Source organism: Vigna unguiculata, chromosome 2 (genome assembly GCF_037176805.1).
Source record: "Vigna unguiculata cultivar grain cowpea cultivar isolate G323 ecotype 2 chromosome 2, ASM3717680v1, whole genome shotgun sequence".
NCBI lineage: Eukaryota > Viridiplantae > Streptophyta > Magnoliopsida > Fabales > Fabaceae > Vigna > Vigna unguiculata.
Window position 1 is genome coordinate 23,619,676 of NC_140793.1, and position 23,407 is coordinate 23,643,082.

General features: G+C 29.6%; 1 pseudogene across 1 annotated transcript; it reads right to left on the bottom strand.

Moving 5' to 3' along the window:
* Nucleotides 1-17,958: 17,958 nt before the first annotated feature.
* Nucleotides 17,959-19,312, bottom strand: LOC114174561 (transcription factor MYB106-like; annotated as a pseudogene). The gene is made up of 3 exons (XR_014993019.1): nt 19,167-19,312; nt 18,910-19,039; nt 17,959-18,821 (listed from the first exon to the last, which is right to left on the bottom strand). The product of XR_014993019.1 is annotated as a transcription factor MYB106-like (transcript).
* Nucleotides 19,313-23,407: the final 4,095 nt, after the last annotated feature.

Genomic DNA, 23,407 nt, shown 5'->3' on the forward strand with positions numbered 1-23,407 from the left:
TCCACCGTGCAAAGAAATGACATTGTATTTAGAAATGGGAGGGTTAATGCAAAAGAAATATTATGTATAGCCCAAATCAGATTTTGGGCATGGATAAGGAGTAAAAATCAAAAAGCTATATTCTCATACTACGATTAGTACTTTGACCCTATACAATACATCAAAACAGTGGTGTGAAGCGCAAGACTATAATGATCATAAAGAGAAAAACATTACACATTTAAAATTGTATATGGTTTTCTGGTGGATACTCTGTCTTCATCTTGGCTGCAATAACTTGAACATCAAATGTAAGACAAAGCCACTAAATAGAAGATATGGTGATAAAAGAACAAACCCTCAACTCAAGTTATTTAGCGCAGAGATTTATTTTGTTTCTAGAGATAAAAATTGAGTGCGAGGATAAAGGAACGAGGAGAGGATCTTGGGAAAACAAAGGTTTTTGCTGTGGACATAAAACAAACTCTGGCTACAACTAATAATAAGCCTCTTTTGAAGCTGGGCCAATTTTATTACATTAATATGCACATTTGAAGTGTTGATAGCAACACCTTGAAGGTTAATGTTGCACATCAATGATTTAATTCATATTTTGTATTCCCATCCGTTGTTTTCATGTATGCATCAAGAATATACTAGATGAGTATAGGATATGGATATTTTGATATCAAACGTAGAGGTTCTAATCATGCTTATGGAGACCTAAAGCTGGAAACAATGTAAATATATCATGTACAAGAATTGGAGTATACCAAGTGCTCCATTATTAATATTATATATATATATATATATATATATATATATATATATATATATATATACTTTCTGACAAGAAAAAAAGTTGCTAAGATTTTTCTCCAGAAATAAACTAGAGGAATATCATTAAGGCTTAAATACTTATTTAGTTCTCATTTTTGTAGTTTTTATTGTCGTTGGTCATAATTTTTCTCAAATGTTTAAAATGGTCCTTATTTTTGTAATTTGTGTTTAATTTGGTCCTTTTGTGTCACGCCGTTTAAATGAGTAATAGAGCATTGTATAGGTGACACTATTTGTATTGTGTCTTCCATTTTGTTTATTACGTGTATAGTGAGATGGAGAAATTAGTTTTAAAATTAGGGAATAGGGATTTGGGGAAACCCTGTATTTAGGGATTTGGGATTGAAACCATGTCTCTCTCCCTTCCTTCTTCTTCCTCACCTTCTTCTTCTTCCTCTTCAATCTTCAACCCTCTTTCTCCCAACATCAATTCTCATCCTTCAACATCTCAAACTCTCCATAGCAACCATCTCAAAACAGAACCCTTCTCTCTCCCAATAAAAACTTCATTGTAGGCTTCTCTCCTATGCCAAATTCCAACAATCTCTTCATCTTTTCCATTTGGTATTCCAGAGTCTCTAAAATTGTTAACAATCTTGCAGATTAACATGGACACAATAGAGAACATCTTTACTGCATATAGGCTTTGGTCTATTACGAATTTTTCCATGTCTCTTCAATAGACAAGGCTAATTCAATGTTATACCCAAATACATGGTCGAAAATTTTCCTTCCATATTAATCAATGTCTTCATCTTTCTCTACATTCAAATACATCCTCTACATTTTCTGAGGAGTTAGCACCATCACTTGATCGAACATTCAAGTTGTCACCAACATGCTGAAGCAGCAACTATGAAGAGAATGTGTTCCTCTTCTACTCCTAATTATGGTGTTTTTCCCAAATTCCTAATTATAAAACTCATTTATCCACCTCATTGTTCACAAACAATTCACATAACTAAAAAATGGTAGACATAATGTAAACAGTGTCACATGTACAGTGTTCCATTATTCATTTAAACGGTGTCATATAAAAGGACCAAATTAAACACAAATTACAAAAATGATGACAATTTTAAACATTTCAAAAAAATGAGGACCAACTGTAATAAATTATGTGAAAATGAGGACCAAAGAGGTATTTAAGCTTATCATTAATATCCTATTTTTTTATATAAAATTATTGTGTATACATAGGATTGTATGCGGGTTCGAATAATATATATATATATATATATATATATATATATATATATATATATATATATATATATAATATACTTTTGCTTATGATAAAAAAAATAGTACGGAAATGTATCTGGATGATTGGTATATGTTTTGCTCGTTTAGTTACATTATAAAAAACGGTTATAGGCATGTTGGAATTTATCTTCAATTATATTTTGTCTAGTGTTTATTACCCACAATTGCATGGATTAAGGATTGAAGGTTTTTTACTTGTTTGTAATAATAATCACCATGATGACTTTTTTATTATAAAATCATAATTATAATGTACCTGCTTTTTTGATATCTATAGATTAATCTAATCAATAGGGTTTATGTGGGTGAGTGTTCGCTATAGGTCATATTAATGTTCTGTATGCTATGGGAGGGCTGTTTTTTTTTTCTTTTTTGTGTGTGGGTGGGTAGTATTAAAAAAAAAAGAGAGGCTGTGATGGAGAAAAGCATAGTATAGCTCTTCTCCTGAATGAATCCAGGGCCTTTTATGGTTGGAGATGATTGATGAGTTAATAAACACACTATCTATTTTGAGCTTATTTGAGGGAATTACTAAGAAACAAGTTTTTATTTTATTGAATATATATTTTTCTTTGCATATGAGATTAAACAACTCTATTATCCCTATTTAATATAATTGCTTTTACTGATATTTTTTTTTTTTATACCTGTTTCGAGTTAGAAGAAAATCTTTTAACAACCAAACAACCATTTAATAACTTGCTTTTAAAAATAATGCAATCATTAAGAAAACAAACTTTTATTACAAAGGAAAAGAGAAAAAGAATGAAAAAATAATGAGTCTTAATTTATTGATTGTATCGATGCTTATTTATGGTATGAATTTATTTACAATTTATTGATTGTATCAATTTATTGATCTATCAAGATATCATTACCCATTGTTGGAAACTGGTCTTTTCAGAATCATACAACCATTTAAAAAAAGAAATGCTTTTAAGGATAATATGACCATTAAGAAAATAAACTTTTTTTAATTATAAAAGACAAAATAATGGGTGTCTAAGTGATTGTATAAATTTGTTAGGTTGTTAAGATATTATTACCTTTTATATTTGAAGTTAATAATATTTTAAGAACCATAAAACCAGTTGAAAACTTTCTTTTAAAAGTAACATAATCATTAAAAAGAAGACTTTTTTTTATAAAAAATCTAATTTTTTTTATTGAATTCACTTTTGCTTCAATCCAATAAATTTAAGATCCATTTTATAAAAAAATTAATCCATTTAAAATCTATTTTGTTCAATTTGTCTGGATTTCAGTTTAATCTACATTTCTCATACTTTTGGGATTAGTTATCCATTTTTTAATCTAGATTTTAATTACTGATTGGTACCCTAATTTTTTGGTTAAGTTCAATTTGGTCTCCACACTTTTGGTTTATTCAATTTAGTACCCCAATTATTAAAAATGATTCAAATTGGTCATCTCCGTTAAGTTGAAGTTAACACCGTGTCCGTACAGGACACGTGTCAAGCCGTTGAATTTTTAATATTTTTTTTCAAAAAACTTTAAAATTGCCACGTGGCAGCTTATAATCATGACACATGGCAGTAGTAATAGTTATTTTCAATTTAGTCCTCTATTTAAATTTTTTGTTCAATTTAGTACCCAATTCTTTAAAACGATCCAATTTTGTCCTTTCCAATTTAAGACCAAATTAGTAAATAAGTTTAATTATAACTTATATATACATGTTAAAATAATTGTTTTGAATTTATACATCAAATCACTACACCTAAATATTCAAATTATTTTATTTTTTACAAGTATAAAAAATTTCAGGTGTAAAAAATTACAAAGGTAAAAAATGTTAGAAATAAAATAATATAAGTATTTAGATGAAATGATTTGATGTATATATTAAAAAAAGTTATTGTAACATGTATATATAAGTTGTAATTAAGCTTATTTACTAATTTGGAGAGGACAAAATTGGATTGTTTTAAAGAATTGGAGTACTAAATTGAACCAAAAATATAAATACAAGACTAAAATGAAAACAACTATTACCACTGTCACGTGTCATGATTGTAAGCTTCCACCTAGCACGATGGTAAACTGACACATGGTAGTTTATAAAATTTTACCAAAAATTAAAAAATTAAAAAAAACTAAAATAAAATTAAAAATTTAACGGCTTGACACGTGTTTTGTACAAACACGGTGTTAACTCTACCTTAACGGAGAGGACCAAATTGAATCCTTTTAGATAATTGGGGTAGTAAATTGAACAAACCAAATCAGTAATTATACCTTTCAAATATGAAAAATCAAAGAAATTCAATCTAAATTTTCAAACTAAATTTTTAGTTGGGTTGGCCCAAAGGTCGGGATGGACTAGCCTAGACCAAAGGTCGAGACAAAGTGGTCTAGGCCAAATGTTGAGACGGGTCAGCGCTAATTGAAATTTGGCCGAATCAGTTCAGGTTGAAATTCAACTAAGTCGACTACGATCAAAATATAGTTGAATTCGAAAAATTTGGCATATTCAGCTGCGTTGGCCCCAACCAAAATGTGATTGAATACGATCGATTCGGTCCCGACTAAAATTTGGTCGCATTCGGTAGAGTCAACCTTTATTGAAATTTGTCTGTATTTAGTCGAGAGGGTTGTGACCATAATTTTATCGTATTCTGCCGAGTCGGTTTCAATCAAAATTTGGCTGAATTTTGAGTCGTCCTTGAATGAAATATGGTTGTATTTGGTAGAGTCAACCCATTGAAATTTAGCCGTATTCAGCCGAGACGGTAGTGACTATAATTTGGTTGTATTCTGTGGAGTTGGCCCTATGTCAAATTCCTAGACGAAATTTGATCGTATTCAGCCAAATTCAACCGAGCCGGTCATGATTGAAATTTGGTCGTATTTGGTCATATCAACCTCAGCTGAAATTCAGACGTATTCGACTAAGTTGACCTTGACCAAAATTTGGATGTATTCTGCCGAGTCGGCGATGTCTAAAATTCGGTCGAGTTGATCTGACCAAAATTTGGTCGAGTTAACCACAACCACGTCTGAAAGTTGATCGAATCGGCCACAACCATAATTTGGCCACATCAGTTCTTGTCGAAATTTGACCAAGTCGGTCTTATCGAAATTTTACCAAGTCGACCTTGGTCAAAATTCTACCAAATTCGATTGTGTCAACCTCGCGACAACATAACCTTTAGAAAATTCAATTTAATTTTCTTTATAAAAAATAATTTTAGATTTTGAACTTAATCCAAATATTTGGATATAGATTTAAATATTTAGATCTAGATTTAAAAAAAAATCCAAACTAATTTTGAAAAAAAAAAGATTTGTATCCAAAATTTGATCCAATTATTTGAAAAAAAAATGAATTTGAAATGAATAATTAAAAATTCAATCCATGAATTTTTTTAATTATAAAAAATGTATTATAAATTTGTAGAGTTGTCAAAAATATCTTTACGCCTTTCAATTTTCTACACATTACAATAAATATATATATATATATATATATATATATATATATATATATATATAAAATTCTTTTTCACTGAATTTTGACAAATCATTCCTACCCCACCTAAAATATATTCCATGATAATAGAGAAGCTTCATTTAAGTGCATGCGCCGCTCAAAGTTATCGTGACTATCACATTGATATCAAAATTTTTATCTAAATTGGTCACTAAAAATATTGATCTCTAAATTTGTAAATAAATTGGTTACTGTAAGCCCCTTTTTTCCAGCTTATAATTTGTTGGGTCTGGCCTTTTCGTAGGTCCAAGGCCAACCTAGTAAGGGACCCCCAATACCCCTCCCATTTCACTCACTCTCATTGTGTCTCTTTTCAGAAACTTTCTCTCTTCCCTCTCACTCTGTGCTGAAGTAGAAGCTTTGGTAGGGCAAGTCCAGGTTCCCCTCACAGTGAATCGAAACTAGTTCCTAGTAAGTGGAGATCGACATTTCGAGCTCACGTTTGGTTTATTTTATTTTCTAAAAGCTTAGTCTCGTGAGGGTTCCAACCCTAACTTCATCTTCTATTTTAACTGTAATGTTTCCAGCTTCTTAAAGCTGCTCCTGTCCTCTCACTTCGTGGTTCGTCTTCTTTAAAGCTCAGCTTAACTTAAGGTAAGGGAAGTTGGGTCTCTTTTTTTGTGTCTTGAAGTATGTGGTATGTTTCTGCTTCTGTTGTATGCATAAAGTGATTTAAAAATGCTTGTATCTATTTTGAGTGAACTGTATGGATTGTACTTGGCTGTGTTGGGTGCTGCATGCGTGAAATAGTGGGAGAGAGCTGGTATTCTCTCCCAAGCGAGCTCGTCTCGCCTAGGCGAGAATAGCAGAAGCTCGCCCTGGTGTTGCTCGAGCATCTCGCTTAGGCGACCAAATCTTATTTTGGGCGACGCATTGCCTCGGTCAGGCAAGAATGGCTCGCCCAAGCGAGCGCTCGAGGAAAGCCAATATGCTCTGCTCGCATCCTCGTCCAGGCGAAGGATTTTAGTTTTGGGCGAGTGGTGATCTCGTCCAGGCGAGCTGGTCTCGTCCAAGCGAGGGCTCGCAGAGTGCCACTGTTAGAAGCCTCACCTAGGCGAGAATGCCTAGCTCAAGCGAGACAGTTGTTGTCGCTTAGGCGAGGGCTTCTAGCCTAAGCGAGAACAATGGATGTTCAGGCTTTGTGTTGTTGTTTACGTTATGCGTGGATACTTATCTCAAACATACATGATTTATGTGGATTTGCATGGGTTGTATGAGTTATGTGAACTGGAATTGGTATGCTGGAAGTGATTATGGCATGAAACTGTTAGTTGGTGGTGTTGGCATGAGAATTTGATGTTTGAAATGAAAGTGGTGGTTATGGTATGAGGAACATGAAATTGGTGTGAGATAGGCGTAATTCCATGAATCTCGTGGGGAGATCTCATGGTGGTGTGTAGTGTATATAATTAAGGTAAGGATTCAAGTAAGGATCGCATCCCGAAACTATGAAGGATCAGTGAGTCTCATGTAGAGTAAACTGATCCATGTGGTGAGAGTAGCGAGAGGCCCTAGTCTTTTGCAAGATAATGGCCTTAGATGCTTGAAGGCTAACCTTGTGTGTGGTAGGGTGAACCCCATTAGCAATGGCTCTGCAGAGCAGTAGAGGCCACCACAAGTGCAAACGTCCAGTGAATCCGATCTTATTATATTTATCCGGATAATTGAGTCATAGTGTCCTGCTTGCTTGCCATAACATGATTCAGTGTGCCTAATGTGTTGTTTTCTTGGAATTGTTTTAAGTACTTGATTACTACAATATGTTCAAATGATTTTACACTAGCTTACCCTTTCATTTCGTGTTTGTGCTTGTCTTATTTTCTTCTGCGATAATCACCTTTTGGTGGGAGCAAATGAGAGAAATGTTCAAGGTGGATCTGGTGGTAGCAGCGGTGCAGCTTAGAGTATCCTGTTATTGATGGCTCTTAGGAGCAGTTTCACGGCCATGGGGCCTTTTTGTAATAGTTGTTCTAGTAGCAACCCCTCTTGCAAACTGTTTTACTGTCAACTTTTATGTTTGGTTCATGGCATTATGTTTGGTATGCCTTAGTACATTCAAGTACCTTTATGGATGACTGTAAAAGTGCATTTTTGGGTTATGTGTTCATCTGAAAGCTCTGCTCTTCTTATTACTATGTGATGTTTTAATTTAGTAGAATTATTCTATTTAAATGGGATGTCACAATTACTAATAAGGTAAATTTAGAAATTAATTTTTTTGGTAGCTAAAACCTTGGTAATTAATGTTAGTGACCAATTTAAGACCAATTTAAAAACTATTTTAGTTACTATTAATTTTTAGTTTATAAATTGATATAAAATTTGTTACCATAATGACTAATTTTTGTTGTCTCTAAAATTGGTCACTATTAAGAGATTTTCTTGCAGTAGATAAAAATAATTAATCATTCTCTTTTACCTAAACAAAAAATTTAATTCATTAAATATAATTTTTAATACCAATAACCATACACTACAATGATAATAATTAATTAAATTTTATTCTCAAATATAAATTTATAATTAATTTAATAAAGATATATTAGTACTCAAAAAATTTTGAAGTTTTTTTTTTAAATATAATTTTATAATTAATTTAGAATATTAATATAAGAAAAAAATAAGACCTAAGTGCTTTACCTACTTCAATTGAATTGTCTTGCATCATTTAAATTACTGCAGGCAGAGAAACATGAGCTAATTCTTTGTGTTCACAGTCTGCTGAAATTTTGTTCTTAATTATTTGATTCAATTAATGTTGTCAAAAACACAAGAGAAAAGGTAAATTTTTTGTCCTCTAGAATATTTTAACAGTATGTTCTTTTGCAAGTCATTATTGTTTTTTAGTATTGAAAGCAAGCTTTTCAAGGGGAGGAGGAGCCAAGGTTTACGTAGTGATTAACTCTTTTTAATAACTATAAATATTTATATTTATGTTAGTATTAATGTTAGTGTTGGTTTATTAACTAAAATAAATATTCAAAATAAATAAGATTAATGTCAACCCATTTTTTCTCTCTCACTTTTTTTATAATTTTACACTCATATCTCTTTCGTGTACATTCATTTTCATCACCTACACTCATGGCACTCATCTTCCTCTATATTCACTCTCTTCCTCCACAATCATCTATTTCAGTCTGAACAAAAAAAAAGTTCTATTTTATTATTTTTGTTAATGATGGAGAGATTTATGTAAAACTATTTTTTTTTATAAATTATTATCATCAATGTGAGTCACTTCAATACAAATTAAATTTATATTAAAAATAGATTTCATTTAACGTTGATTTTTTTATTATGCTTTAATTAAAATTCAATTTAAAAAGTATAATTAATACTATTTAAAGTCAAGTTTCAAAGTCAATGTTAATAGTATTCACAATTTTAAAATTTTATGTAAATTATACTAATTAATGTGCACTTTTATTTATTATAGTGAAATTTTGGTCACTTTATCCATTCGGCTTATAGCACTTTCAAAGATGGTGGTCCATTTTCGATCAATGAGGTCGTGTATGGCAGAGACGCAACTGTTACTTTGGAAACACAATTTTCATTTTAGCTCTTTATTGTTTAGGCTGTAATTGTATGATTGTGGTCCTAAGGACATACATTCACAGTATTATATTATTATCACTATCATGCAAAAATTATTATGAAATTGTGTTTTATTTATAGTAAATATATTATATATTTAACAAATGTTTGTACAATAACTTATGAACAAATCAATGATATAGACTATATGTTTTTTTTTTTTTAATTTGCGCGTATAATCTATATGTAGGCAACCTTGTCAAAACCAGAAAAATGTATGTCCACACAAAAAAGATAAATGGGATTTTCTCAATACATTTTAATTATAATAATTCCTGTCTCCATGCCAAACCTAATTCCTCCACGCTGTAACGCTCGTTTCATGAAGTTTCTGACATTGGCATAACCCATCAAGCAAATAAGTTTAACAAATATCTCAAAACATTTAATGTAAACAACCATTCTCCAATAAAATAAATATAATAAACAATTATCTCAAAACATATTTGAATTATTTATAATTTATTTTTGATTATTTATAAAATATGGAAGTTAAAAGATAAATATCCCACCATCATCTTTTGTCATTCGTGTTTTTGTTTTTAGTTTTCGAATTTTTTGTCTTTAATATAAGATGTTGTTATGTTTAAGGTGAGAATAGTTTCATTAAATAATATGAAAATAATACGGAAATAATGTACTAAATAATTTACAAGATATTTGATAGATCAAATAAATATTCAAAAATTGATCACATTCACCACAACCATGTCAAGAGGAAAGTCCTAATGTTAAGAATAAAACAATAAAAGGAGAGAAAACAAAAAATGATAACTTTTTGGGAAAAAAGGGCTTTTGATCAAGGACTCGCGTAAAGAGGAGCTAACTTTGGCTGTTATTGAGTTTTTGAATGGTTGTTACAAGTTTGTATTGATATCTCTTTGGTTGTGTAAAAATTCTTCTTCTGTGGTGGTGTTGGAGGTATGATATGTGTCTTTTACAAATTGGAAAACAATTTTCGTTTTTCTATCGTTGTCATTGTAGTATCATATGATGTTGCATCTCGATTTTGACAATTGATGTTTCTATGATTGGGTTAAAGGTTTGGTTGATCATGTATGAGTTTGGAGGCCTAACAGTTGTTGTTATTTTGTGGAAGCCTGATGTATATAAATGTTTTTGTGAATGCATTGTTACCTCAAGCTTTAATTGAACTAATTTTTTTTGTCTCTAGTTTTGTAAATTTTTGTGTCATCTTGAAACATAAACCGCTCCTTACTCAGACCTTTAAAAAATACGTATGTGTATTCAAATTAAAGCTCTTGAAGTCTAGTTTACAACCCAAAAAGAATCAAATCATTTGGATATTTGTGCAAAAAGTAATAAATAAAATAGTGAGAATACACAAGAGTAGTAAGTTGTTGTGGACGCTAGAATCATTTTGTTTTTTGAATATAAGTTGCAAACAACCTAGGGCTCCAAAAATAATGTATTAGTAGTCAAATTAAAGATATTGAAGTCTAGTTTTCAACCCAAAAATAATCAACTCAATTGAACATATGTAGAAAACATTAAGAGTAAAATCGTAACAGATGTTTGTGTGTGACGTTGGCATTGATTTGCAAATCTGTTTGAAATTTTTTAAATTAAACTACAACTTCTATAGAAGTCCACATATTATGTTCTACTAACCGAATTAAAGATAATTGAGTCTAGAATCTAAGGAAAAAAGATCAAATCATATGGAGATTTTTGGAAAATGTTATAAGCAAAATAGTAAGAAAATTTCAAGGCTACCAGAACAAAATTTTAACTAGTTTTCATTCTATGACATTGTTTGTAGCTTTCATTCTATGACGTTGCTTGTAACTTTCATTCTGTGACATTGCTAGCAAAATTTAGTTTTGATTGTGTGATTGATGTTATGGAATGTGAATTTCATGAAGTTGGTTTGGAATACACGAGTTTAAGTGAGCACGTGTGGGGTTTCAGATGTAGGTTGAATATTGTTCCTATTTTTAAAATAAAATGTTATTGCTATTTTTCAATTACAATGTTGTTGTTGTTTGTAAAATAGAATGATGTTGTTGTTTCTGAATTAAAATCCTATTGTTGTTTTTAAATTAAATTGATATTGTTGTTTTTCAATTAAAATGTTGTTGTTTTTAAATTAAATTATTGTTGTTGTTGTTTTTCAATTAAAATGTTGTTCTTTTTAAATTAAATTGTTGTTGCTATTTTTCAATTAAAATGTTGTTATTTTTAAATTAAATTGTTGTTGTTGTTTTTCAATAAAAATGTTGTTGTTGTTTACAAAATGAGATGTTGTGTTGTTTACCAAATAAAATGTTGTTGTTATTTTTTGTTTAGAGGTTTTGTGATGGTGAGATATGTATGGTATGATCTTGTGATATTATTGTATGATGAGCACATATGATATGTGGACAATGTATGGTCAATTCTATGATGATGAGGTATGATATACATGTGTGTATGTATGTGTGGTGGTGTATGTATTCTCTTGTAACTGCAAAGCCAAGTTGTTCTTTTACCCAAAGGGCTTGGTGACCTAGGTGTAAGAGGTTTGTTTCCACCGTAAAGCTTTGGCATGAGCTTAAAAATAGTGCTCCTACCCAGAGAACTTTGGTGAGCCGAGTATAAAAGGTTTGTTTCCACCGTAAGGCTTTGACATGAACTTAACAATAATGCTCCTACCTAGAGGGCTTTGGGGAGTTGGGTAGAGGAGTTTAGCTTGTAAGTCTATGAAAGTAGGGGGAAAGGTCTTTTCCAAGAGGCGTTGGTGCTCAAGCAAGGTGGTGGTTAGTTATGAGAGAATGACATATTGTTTGTTGATATTACTTAGTGGTTATATCACTACACCATTTTTTTTACTTTAAACAACAAGTAAAAAGTGTTGTATGAAGTTAAAAAAGTGTGGCCTAAACTTTAGGCAACACTTTGGCAACAATTTTATAGGCATGGAGGATATGGTTGTGCACTTAGGTTATAGGCAACAATTTTTGTACTATAGGCCACACAATTTACAAAATTGTTGCCTTATAGTCTTAGAATAAGCCACACATTTTAAATGTTGCTTATTATTTATAAAGGTCATACCACTTATCTATCCTTTAGAGAACACTTTTCTAATGTGGCTAGTTTATAGGCAACACATTTTAAATGTTGCTGGTAATCTACCTTTACATGTTGATGTTTCTGATTTGTTTTGTGTACAAAGGTTATGATGTAATACCCCTTTCGAGATGCCACATGTAAAAATTTTCTTTCAAACTTCAAAATACAATCACTAATACCATCCTATTAAATAGGAATTTCCACAATTATTTTATCTCAAAATAACACCTACCACAAGTTTGACTGAAATAAGTTTTATTTTCCAGAAATAAACATCGCTCAACCACTAATTGGTTTAAATCATCAAAACGAAACTTAAGACAAGGTCTTTCAAGTCCAAAACTCAAAACAACTAACTATTACATTTTATTCTAAATATTTTCAAATGAAAAAGAAAAGCTCCTAAAAGCATCCCCACGAGCTCCTCACAGTTAGGTTTCTCCAATTGTATCTGCATCAACATCTACTCCCGTATAACACAAGTTATATGGTCATCACAAGTGGAAACCACAACCACAAACATGCAAGGGTGAGTTAACCATGTAACATATCACATAATAATTTACATCAACATACAACTCACCTAGCATTACCACAATATATCATAACTCATCTGAGTTATCAACTATCACATGTTCTCAAAGCCATAACATGTACGCATCAACATATTACCACCAAGTAATATTAAACAGAATGACATTATCTCATAATTAACCACTCAACCAATTCTCATACGCAATTTACCAAAGATGTTCCTTCCCATTACTCTCACAACGAGTCCCGACAAAGTATACAACTTCTCATTACTCATATCAAGAGCTCGACGAGATATGCAATCTTCCATTACTATTATCGAGCCTTGACGAAGTGCACAACTTTCCATTACTCTTATCAAGAGCCCCAATGAAGTGCACATCCAGTACAATTTACACCAGAGATATCTTTCAATACATTTATATCCAAGTATACACTATCTCATCTGGATCACACATCAATCAACAATCACATGATTATCCACATTCATGATCAATAAACACACAAACACATCAAGGATTCATCATCACATGTATCACAACACATTGACATCATACAATCCTCATCATTATATTTAATATACATTATTCATCATGCCCAACATCCAATATACTGCAAACATAGTCTATCACAATTTATCACAACAAAATACTAACACAATACAACCATGAAAAATTAACAATCATGCATAACATATATCTCCAACTACATATATCCAAACTAAGATCGCACCATTAAAACTAAAGAACACTATGTTATGGACCAACTATTGAAATTCTATCTCAAGCAAACAGTTAACGAACTAGAAAAATTAGTTTTAAGAAACCTATGCATACTAGAAAAAATAGTGGCGCCTGACGCCCAGAACATGGTGCCCAGCGCCAAAAAAACCTGAGACCCACCGCTCGATAAGTGCCCTGCAGCCCAAAAACTTGAGACTCAGAACCTAGCGAAAGGAAGCCAACACCCGACAACCCTTGTGGCTAAAAAATATGAAAAACAAAGTTTTTTTTTTCATGAACAAGGCTCTTATTTCACACATACCAAGCATCCAAAACATGCACAAAATTTACCAATCATGTACTAACATCTTTACTTAACTAAAGGAATTAAAATACACCTTAAGCACAAATTATCTCAATCAATCATGACACAACCTCGTGAATTCTTATTACCACTGAACCTTTTCTACACCCAAAAATATCCAAGGTAAATTGCACACACCAAAACCATATTCACTTCATAAACCTTTCATCCGAATTGATTAAAAATTAACCCCAAACAATTTCCAGCTCAAACTCAATACCATAAACCATTAAAAAACAATTTCTCCTATGCATCATTCCTCTAATTTTTCTTTAACAGAAGTTAAGAAAAATATTTCCAATACCCATGTGCCAAAATTCATAACCATCAAATTACTACCATTAGCTTTAAGACCAACATGCTTTATGTAATTTCTTTTCATCTCTTAAAACCACAAATATCAACATGAAAAACACACTATAAGGATTCCAACCCACTTACATCCTAATGGTCTCCTTCTCCACCGTAAAAAAAAAAAATCACAATTAAAAAAAAAAATATATATATATATATATATATATATATATATATATATATATATATATATATATATATATATATATATATAAGAATCCAATCATAACCATTGTCTCTAGCACAATATCACAAGCTTGCAAGATGATAACAACCATTTTTTTAGTCCTAACACACACCATGAATTCATTCGTACAACTTTGAGAAAAAAATATTTTCTTTAAAGAAACGACTAACCCATAGCGATTCTCCATTTGTAAAAGATAGAAAGCACCACGTTACCCCCATACCCCATCACAAAACAAAACAAAAAATAGAATAGAATAGTTTTCCTTACAATTCCATGGAGAAACAACCAACTCAATACATTTCCACCAAATAAATTAAGGAAGACTAGGCTTAGTAACCCTTATCTAGAATACTTCAACAAGACCATTGCCTTTTCTCTTCACGTTCAAACCAAAATTCTCCTAACCTCACGTTGCCTTTCTCTTTTCCTCTATATTCCAAACCCTAATTTTCTTAACTAAACACAAAACCCCCTATGTTCCTTTAGTTTTTGCCTTTTTGCTCTAGCCCAAGTTCAAACTCATCACCTTTAAGATTCAAACCAACACTCCAAACCATATCAACTATCCCATTTTTACTCAATCCTATGCACAAAAACATACAATAACATTCACATATTCGATGTATTCAAGAAACCAATAAATTCTAAACATGCCAAATAAAATATAAGTCATTACACATATAAGTCACGTCTAAAGCACACATAAGCACTTCCAATAATTATAAAAAAAATATTTAAAAAATATAATTACACAAAAACACACATTAGAAATCAAATTATTAACCACCAACCCATAACAAGACTCTAACCAACTATACTATTATTCATTTCTATTTATGTTCTTACGTGTTAATTCAATTAATATTCCTCACATCGAATTATCACCTTAGAAATATAATTTTTTTTTTTGGTCTTACACTAACCTTCAGATTGTCGATTTCTTCACAAAACCCTTATTTCCCCAAGCTTATAATCATCTTTATTCCAAGCTGGAAACGAGGAACATATATTTCCAGCTTGAGACCGGGTGATAACCAATCTGTTAGGCTCAAGTGTTTCCTTCGCTCAGCGCATCTCAACAGTTTCGTTTCTGTTATCGTGTTTATACTTGTATATATTCTCTTTCCCTTCGTTCCGTTCTGTAAAGACACGTTTTTTTGAATCATTTTATTCACTTGTTTCTTTCTTTTCCTTTTGTCTCTGGCATACTCTTTATCTCTCTTTTGCTCTCCTTTATCCTCTCTTTAGATATGTTGTGACAAATTTGTAGGCATACATTAAATTAAACATAAACTAAATTAGGTATTATTCAAGAGATTGTGATTTTTTTTTCTTTTTTTCAGTTAGGTGTAGGGATGGCAACATGGTGGGGCGGGGACGGGTTTTGCTATCGCATACCCATCCCCGAAGAAAAAATGCATCCTCATCCCCATACCCAAATCCAACGGGTATCAAACTTTTGTCCCATTCTCATCCCCATCAGGTGTATAATCCCGTACCCATACCCGTACTCATTTTCTTACTACTTCAATATTAATTTTAATTATTTTTCATAAAATAATACAAAATTACGGTAAATTAAATATAATATTATCAAATATTCAATATTAGGAGGATGATTGTTTTTTCGATATCAAATACTTTGAAATAAATTATAATTGTTTACATTTTAGATTAAAATACCAAATAAAATTTCATGAGAACCAAAACATTTATTAAATTTTCAAACATTAATGAAAACTAATTGATAAAATTTAAAAATATTTTAAAAAAAATATTCAAATTAAAATATATTTTAAATGTTTCTTTACTTCAAGTTTTTAAATTCTAATGAATTTCTTTTTTATACACTAATAAAAGCTATAATATATCACTTGATCAAAATGACGCAAAGAACAAATAATAAACATAATAATAAAATTTTAACATAGACATTGTATCTTTTGAACTCCAAAATATGTTGGATGTTGATAAAAAAAATATTTATGGAAATTACATTAAATTTTTATAAGTAAATAAAAGTTATTTATACAATTATAGTGAAAAAATTACAATATGATTGATAATGACTTAGAAAATAAAAAATAACTGGATAAAATATATTGAAATAGTATTACATGATGAAAATTAACAACAAATAAAATATGAAAATATTAACAAATGTGTATCTTATAAACAATTTGAGAGACTTTTGAAAGGAATCACACAAAAGAAAATAAATGTATAATTAAAGATGTGATAAGATGAAAAATACCTTAGAGATCTAAGAAAACTTTTCAAATATCAACATATATACTCAATGGTTGAGAAATAACAAAAAATGTTTTAGTGAAACAAAATAACTCTTCAAATGAAACAAAAATTTAATAATAATAAGTAAAGAATTTTTGTATATATTATCTAGTAAATGAAAGATTTATGCTATTAAACACTTAAATTGAGAGTATTAAACATTCTCAAATGAAAGAAAAATATATAATAAATACAAATATTAAAAAATAATAAAAATATTCAAATGTGAGACATAGAAAAATTTTAATTGACATACATCATTTTAAAATAATTATATAAAGATTATGATAAATTAAAAAATATATTGAAGATGCGAATGAGTTTCATGACAAACCAAATAATTAGAAGAAATAAAAAATATAATATATATATATATATACGATTACTTAATTAATTATGAATATTTTAATAATTTAAACGAGAACAAAGATATGGCAAGGATATGTAGATCTCCGTACTCATCCCTTATCCAATTGAAAAAGTCGAAAATTTTCCATAACCATACCCATACTCAGCAAAACGGGATTTCTCTTCAAAACAGGAACGAGTTTAAACAATAACCATGAAAACGAGTTTATTTGTCATCTCTAGTTGAGTGTGCCCTCGTCGTTATGGATAGAAGTAGTAAGTTATGAAAATTTTATCTTTTATCTTTGTTTTATAGGAATTAGTATTCCATTACTGGGAATATAAATGTACTCCTCTTTTTATTCTTCACAAAAAGGGTTCTGAATTATTTCAACATATCCGACAACGATAACTTCTAAATAATTTACTATTAGCTTTTAATTTTATCTAATTCAATTGTCATGGTATCAAGCATATTATAAGACCAGTATAAACGACCCTCGATCAACGGTCTAATATTATCAAATGGACGGACATATATTAAAATTTAATTTCGCATACACATTTTTGATATACGAGTGAAATAATAATTAACAATATAATATTTATATAATAAATTTTGGTTTGCTTGTACTGGTTTGGCAGTATTGAATTGTAAACTTTGATTCTTTTAATTTTTTTTTTTTATATCAGCTCGGTTCTGAACTCATAAATTTGGTCACATGAATTTTTCATAAACAAATATCGAATATCTAATCACTATATATGTAAACACATAACAGAAGCTATAAGTTATTTTTCCAAATAATTCGTTAAAGGTAAATGAAACCAGATCTTAAACAAAAAGAATGTTCTAACACTACCGCAAAAACGTGAGAATACTAAATAAGTTGTGTCAATAACATAAACAGCCTTCAGCACCTTGAAGTCCAAGAGTGTTGAAGCAAAAACATTAACCTCGTAAATAAACAACACACATCAAATTGGGACCAAAGCAAAACAAATGTCAAAATCACACAGACACTTCTACTGGAAACAAACAGACAAATTATGCGAATTGCACTTATACTTCTACATATCTCTTTCCAAGGAATCGCTGATTAGACCTACCATGTCAGTGTGGAACCCCTTAGCAACTCTTGAATGCTCTCACATCTTTCGGTTGTAAATGCTTCCACAGCCATCGTGATGTCATCATCATCTTCCAAGTTTGACACACGGTCTTCTATTATTTGAAAACTGGTTTCAGTCACATTAAAATCACCCTCAGAAGACAGTGATGTTCCCGTGTCGGTGAATTGTTTCATATTGGGGATGCTCAACGTGGATACTTCTGATGGAAGGTCATGATTTTCGGCAAATATAAGGTCATACATGTTACATACTGTGTTGTGTTTGGTAGATAGTGAATCTGAAGAGGAAGGAGAAAGTTGTACTGGGATTTTGCTCAACATTAGTTGAGGGTGATGTGAGGAGTGTGATTCAACTTGCAACATAGATCCTCTGGCTTCAGCTTCAAGTCGAGCGTTCTCCCATTGAGCCACGTGATCCATGTTGATGGTGTCCTTGGACTGCACGTGATGACCACCACCACCATAGTCTTCAAAGGTGTTCCTTTTTATTGGTTTGTGAGTGAGGGGATCTAACCCCATTCTGATGAGTCTTTTCTTGACATTGGTGTTCCAATAATTCTTGATTTCATTGTCTGTTCTTTGGGGCAGGTGATGTGCTATGATTGACCATCTGTGATTGCAAATGAAAACATCATTAGCTTCTGAGAAACTTTTCAAACAACAGAAAAATCTCAAAACCAGAAGAAACTAAAGGTCACTTGTTTCCCAGAAGAGCGTGGAGTTGAATAATGGTGTGATCTTCCTCCGTGCTGAAGTTTCCTCTTTTTATATCAGGTTTGAGGTAGTTAATCCACCTCAATCTGCAACTCTTTCCACATCTTTCCAGACCTAGACATAAATCATACATGAGTGTAACACGCAAAATTTGGAATTATTTATTCCTCGGTGGATCAAGAACATTTGAACTCATGGATCCAAGAAAAAAGAAAAAGGTACAGAGAAGTTGAATCATTACCTGCTTTGGCAGGTACTGAACGCCAGTTTCCATGGCCATGTTTTTCAACATATGCAAGGAGCTTATTGTCTTCTTCTGGTGTCCATGGTCCTTTCTTGAACCCTACCTTCTCACAGCATGCCATCCTTCCCATTTTTATTCACACACTGATTATCAAACCGGAAACAATGCTTCTTGGTAAGAAGCAGCAGTACAAAAGTTAACCTATATATATATATATATATATATATATATATATATATATATATATATATATATATATATATATATATATATATATATATATATATACACGTGGTTGGGAAAAACACTTTCAAATGGAAATTTATTTAGAATGGTTAATTTCGAGAACAAGGAAAGCCAATATCTTGCTCTTAAAGATGTAAAATTTAAATTGAAAAAAACTTAGACACATATTCTTTGTAGTATACTTTCTATTATTAGTTGAAATTTATGGAACAATACAAAACTTCGAAAATCCTATATACGATCATGTATTAATAAATAGATTCCATCCAAATATACAAGGAAGGGTATTTTGAAAGTATTGGAAATATTAATTTTCTAATTTATAATGTAAAGGTGGATTAAAATAAAAGCCATGTAGTGAATTGAAAACCTTAAAAGATTAAAGAACAATATTAAGTGGGTTAACTACACCATTATCCATTTTAATATTTTCTATCATACAAAAATAAAGAAGTTGGCAAAGACATTTTCCAATTTACTAATTAAAATAATTAAAGTTTGCGAAGTTAAATTTCATCTTTGAAAACAATTACGTCGACCGTGACTACTCGATAGATTTAAAAACATATAATAATTAAATAATGATAAAGGAGACTGTTTTTCCATAAAGTAGACTTTTTTCTATAAAGTCAAAATAAAGTTGTGTACTATTACAAAATTAAGCTAAATACTTTTATAAATTTAAAAACTTTCATAAATGTTACGAGAGAGGATCATGGGGAGAAAATAAATATTAATGAGTATGAATTTAATTCATACAAGAGATTTACATCATTTTTAACCTAAAATCTTAAAATAACAAATTGATGGACTTTGATCCTTATATGGTGCTCAACTTTCTTTATACTTGAATTTCCAACAAAATTAGATAATAATATTTTAACCTATTCTTTTAACCCATTTTTAATTGAAAAATTATCTTTTGACAAATTTAACAAAGTCTCATTACAATAAATTAACTTTTTATTTTTAATTATAATAAAATAATATTTTTTTACTTAAATAGTAAAGTTTGTCAAAAACTTTGTTAAAAACATTGTTAACATAGTTCTTTTTAATTTACTACATTCAATCACCAGTAAATTATTTATTTATTTTTTTTAAATATTAAATATTTAAAAGTTCTTGTGTAAGAATGTACGATGGTAGGTCATTGATACCGTAATCAGTATAAATATTTTGTACCCTAAGAAGGGGTCAGAATAAAAGTGACAGGTACCTAGCTATACCCATGTCCTTCTGCAGCTTTTTGTTTATGACATATATATATATATATATATATATATATATATATATATATATATATATATATATATATATATATATATATATATATATATAAATTTATATATTTACTACTTTGTGTACAATAATTATTTTCTACATATTTGTTTGTGTATTTCTAATATTTTTATCTACGTACGTAACGTTCGTGAAAAAACTTACTCAATTTTGTTTTGTTCTTACAAGAATTCATTGAAATGAGTATTCATGCACATGAGATGATCTCATAGTTGAAGTTTTATATGCGTAGGTGATATTTTTCTTTATAGTATAAATGAAAGTTGATTTTATGTTATTTATTCAAAATCCAGGATGTTATATGTTATTTTTTAATTTAATTCGTCAACTTAATTAGTTGCTGTTATTTCAATTCTTGAAAGCATTTTTAAATTTTCAATTAAATGGTAGATAATACATGAAATTTTCAATTCTTATATTTTTTCACTTTTCCTTTCGAATAATTCATCTTCACGTCTCATCTATTTTTAATAAAATTTAGCATTTAAAATGTAATATTCATTGTCTTAAAGTGTGCTAAGTCTTAGCCTCAAAAGCTTAATAGCTTGGGAAATTTACATCAAGGAAAGAACTTCTCCAAATGCACTAAAAAAACAATTATGTTGAGTGCACTTTGTTAGCAACATTTGACAACATAAGAAATTGTAACATGGTTATTTGTTTAAATAACATATTGATGAGGCAAAAAAGTAGGATAGTTGGTGACTATTGAATTAATGAGTGAGTCTTTGGAGTGGAAGTTCCTTATTCTTATTGCCTCTGAATAGGGATGTGTCAAATCAAACCTTATCTTCTTGAAAACTAAGGAGTACATTGGATTGGATTGTTGCCCTATTTAGTGAATGGAGCTTTAGACAATTTGAGAATATAAGGTACAAGATGGCATATCATTAAAGACAAGTTAAAAGGGTTGAACACACAAATGAAAGGGTGGTTAAGGGAGGGGATAGTAATCATAATTTATATTACTTGTGCCTAAAACTAAAAATAATAAGAAACCAAGAGAGTACAAATCTTTCATGTGTTTATAAAATTATAATAAGATATTAGTTGGGAGATTAAATAGTGATTTTTTTCCAAAAATCATTGATCAAGTTCAAAGTTGTTTAAAAGTGTATTGTGGAGATAAAGTACCAGAGAAAGTGAAAAGGGGTAAAGAGAAGGTGTCTAATTTTTAAAATGGGCAGTGAAAAGGTGTATGATATATGGTTATAATTAAATATATTATAAATTTTTTGTGTCTATTTTAATATTATTTCGGTCATTAATTTGATAGTTAAAACATTATGTTTAATTACTAATAATATTTAATCGCTACTTTGTTTTATTATATGAATAAATGTTATTATACATCGATTTAGTCGCTATTTTAGTCATTAATCTGTAATTACTTTTGTTGGGTCGCTATTTTAATCACAATTTGCGACCATCGTTATTTTAATCGTAATTTGCGACCAATTTTTTTCTATCATTAATATCGGTTGTTAAATTATGTTTTTTTTTTTGTAGTGTTTATTTGTCAACAATACAAAATATTATAATTTTGTAGATATAAAAAGCTTTGTTTGTCAACAAATAAATATCTTATATTAGGGATAGAGATATATTTGTTATCCAATGAAAATGGAGATGAGGCAAAATTATATATCCATTGGATTGGATATATGAATGGGGATATGGATAATTTTTTTTATATGTATTTTTTTGTATTTAATGTAATTTTTTTACCATACATATATTCATATTATATTAAAAAACAATATTTTATTATAAAATATGTAGTAAAATTTAAATTGTTGATTTAAAACTTCCAACAATATTATTATAATCAATTTGAAAAGTATATTTTATATCAATTTTAATTGATGAAATATATTTGTACATTTCAATATAATAAAATTGTTGCCTCTTCAAATATTACCTCTTAAATTTTGTAAATTTAAGAGGTTATAAGTTTTTTTCTAGCTATGAAATTGCTTGTTTATATGCATTTGATGAAAGGTTTTTAAACAGAAATGCATTTTTAGTGATAAAAATTACCTTTTATTTTAAAAAATTTATATCATGTTTTATATACCAATAACTTTATTTTACTTCTTTTCACAAGTTGGGCAGGTAAGAGTGCTGACAATAAATATTCTTTTTTCCAGGATTCTTGGCTCTTAACATTTATTGTACTATTTTTTTCTGGATTGAAGGGTGGCCATATATTTAATATATTGTACAAATATTTAAATTTAATAGATAGGTACAATACATAAAATAAAAATAAAAATTTTGAATTCACAATACAATAATCATTTGAGAATCACGCACTAAGAAAAAATATCTTCAAAGAGAAACACGTACATATAATAACAAAAAAATAAATAAATTTTGCTAACTTTCATATATTTTTTATTGACAAAATTGCAAACTTTCGATGAGACACGGATATCCAAATCTATATATTCAAAAAACTTGTTGAGTTACGATGACAATTCCAAAAATAATTCAAGGTACTTCTCTTACTCTATTTCTTATATTACTCGACCTAAAATTTTGGTGAATAATACTTACTCGAGAATAAACAATAACAATAATAATTTTTCATTTTTGAAAATATCAGTTTTAAGAAAAAACAAAATTATTTAAATATTTATTTTTTAAATTTTAGTAGTTACTATTTTTATTTATAATTTTATTCTTAT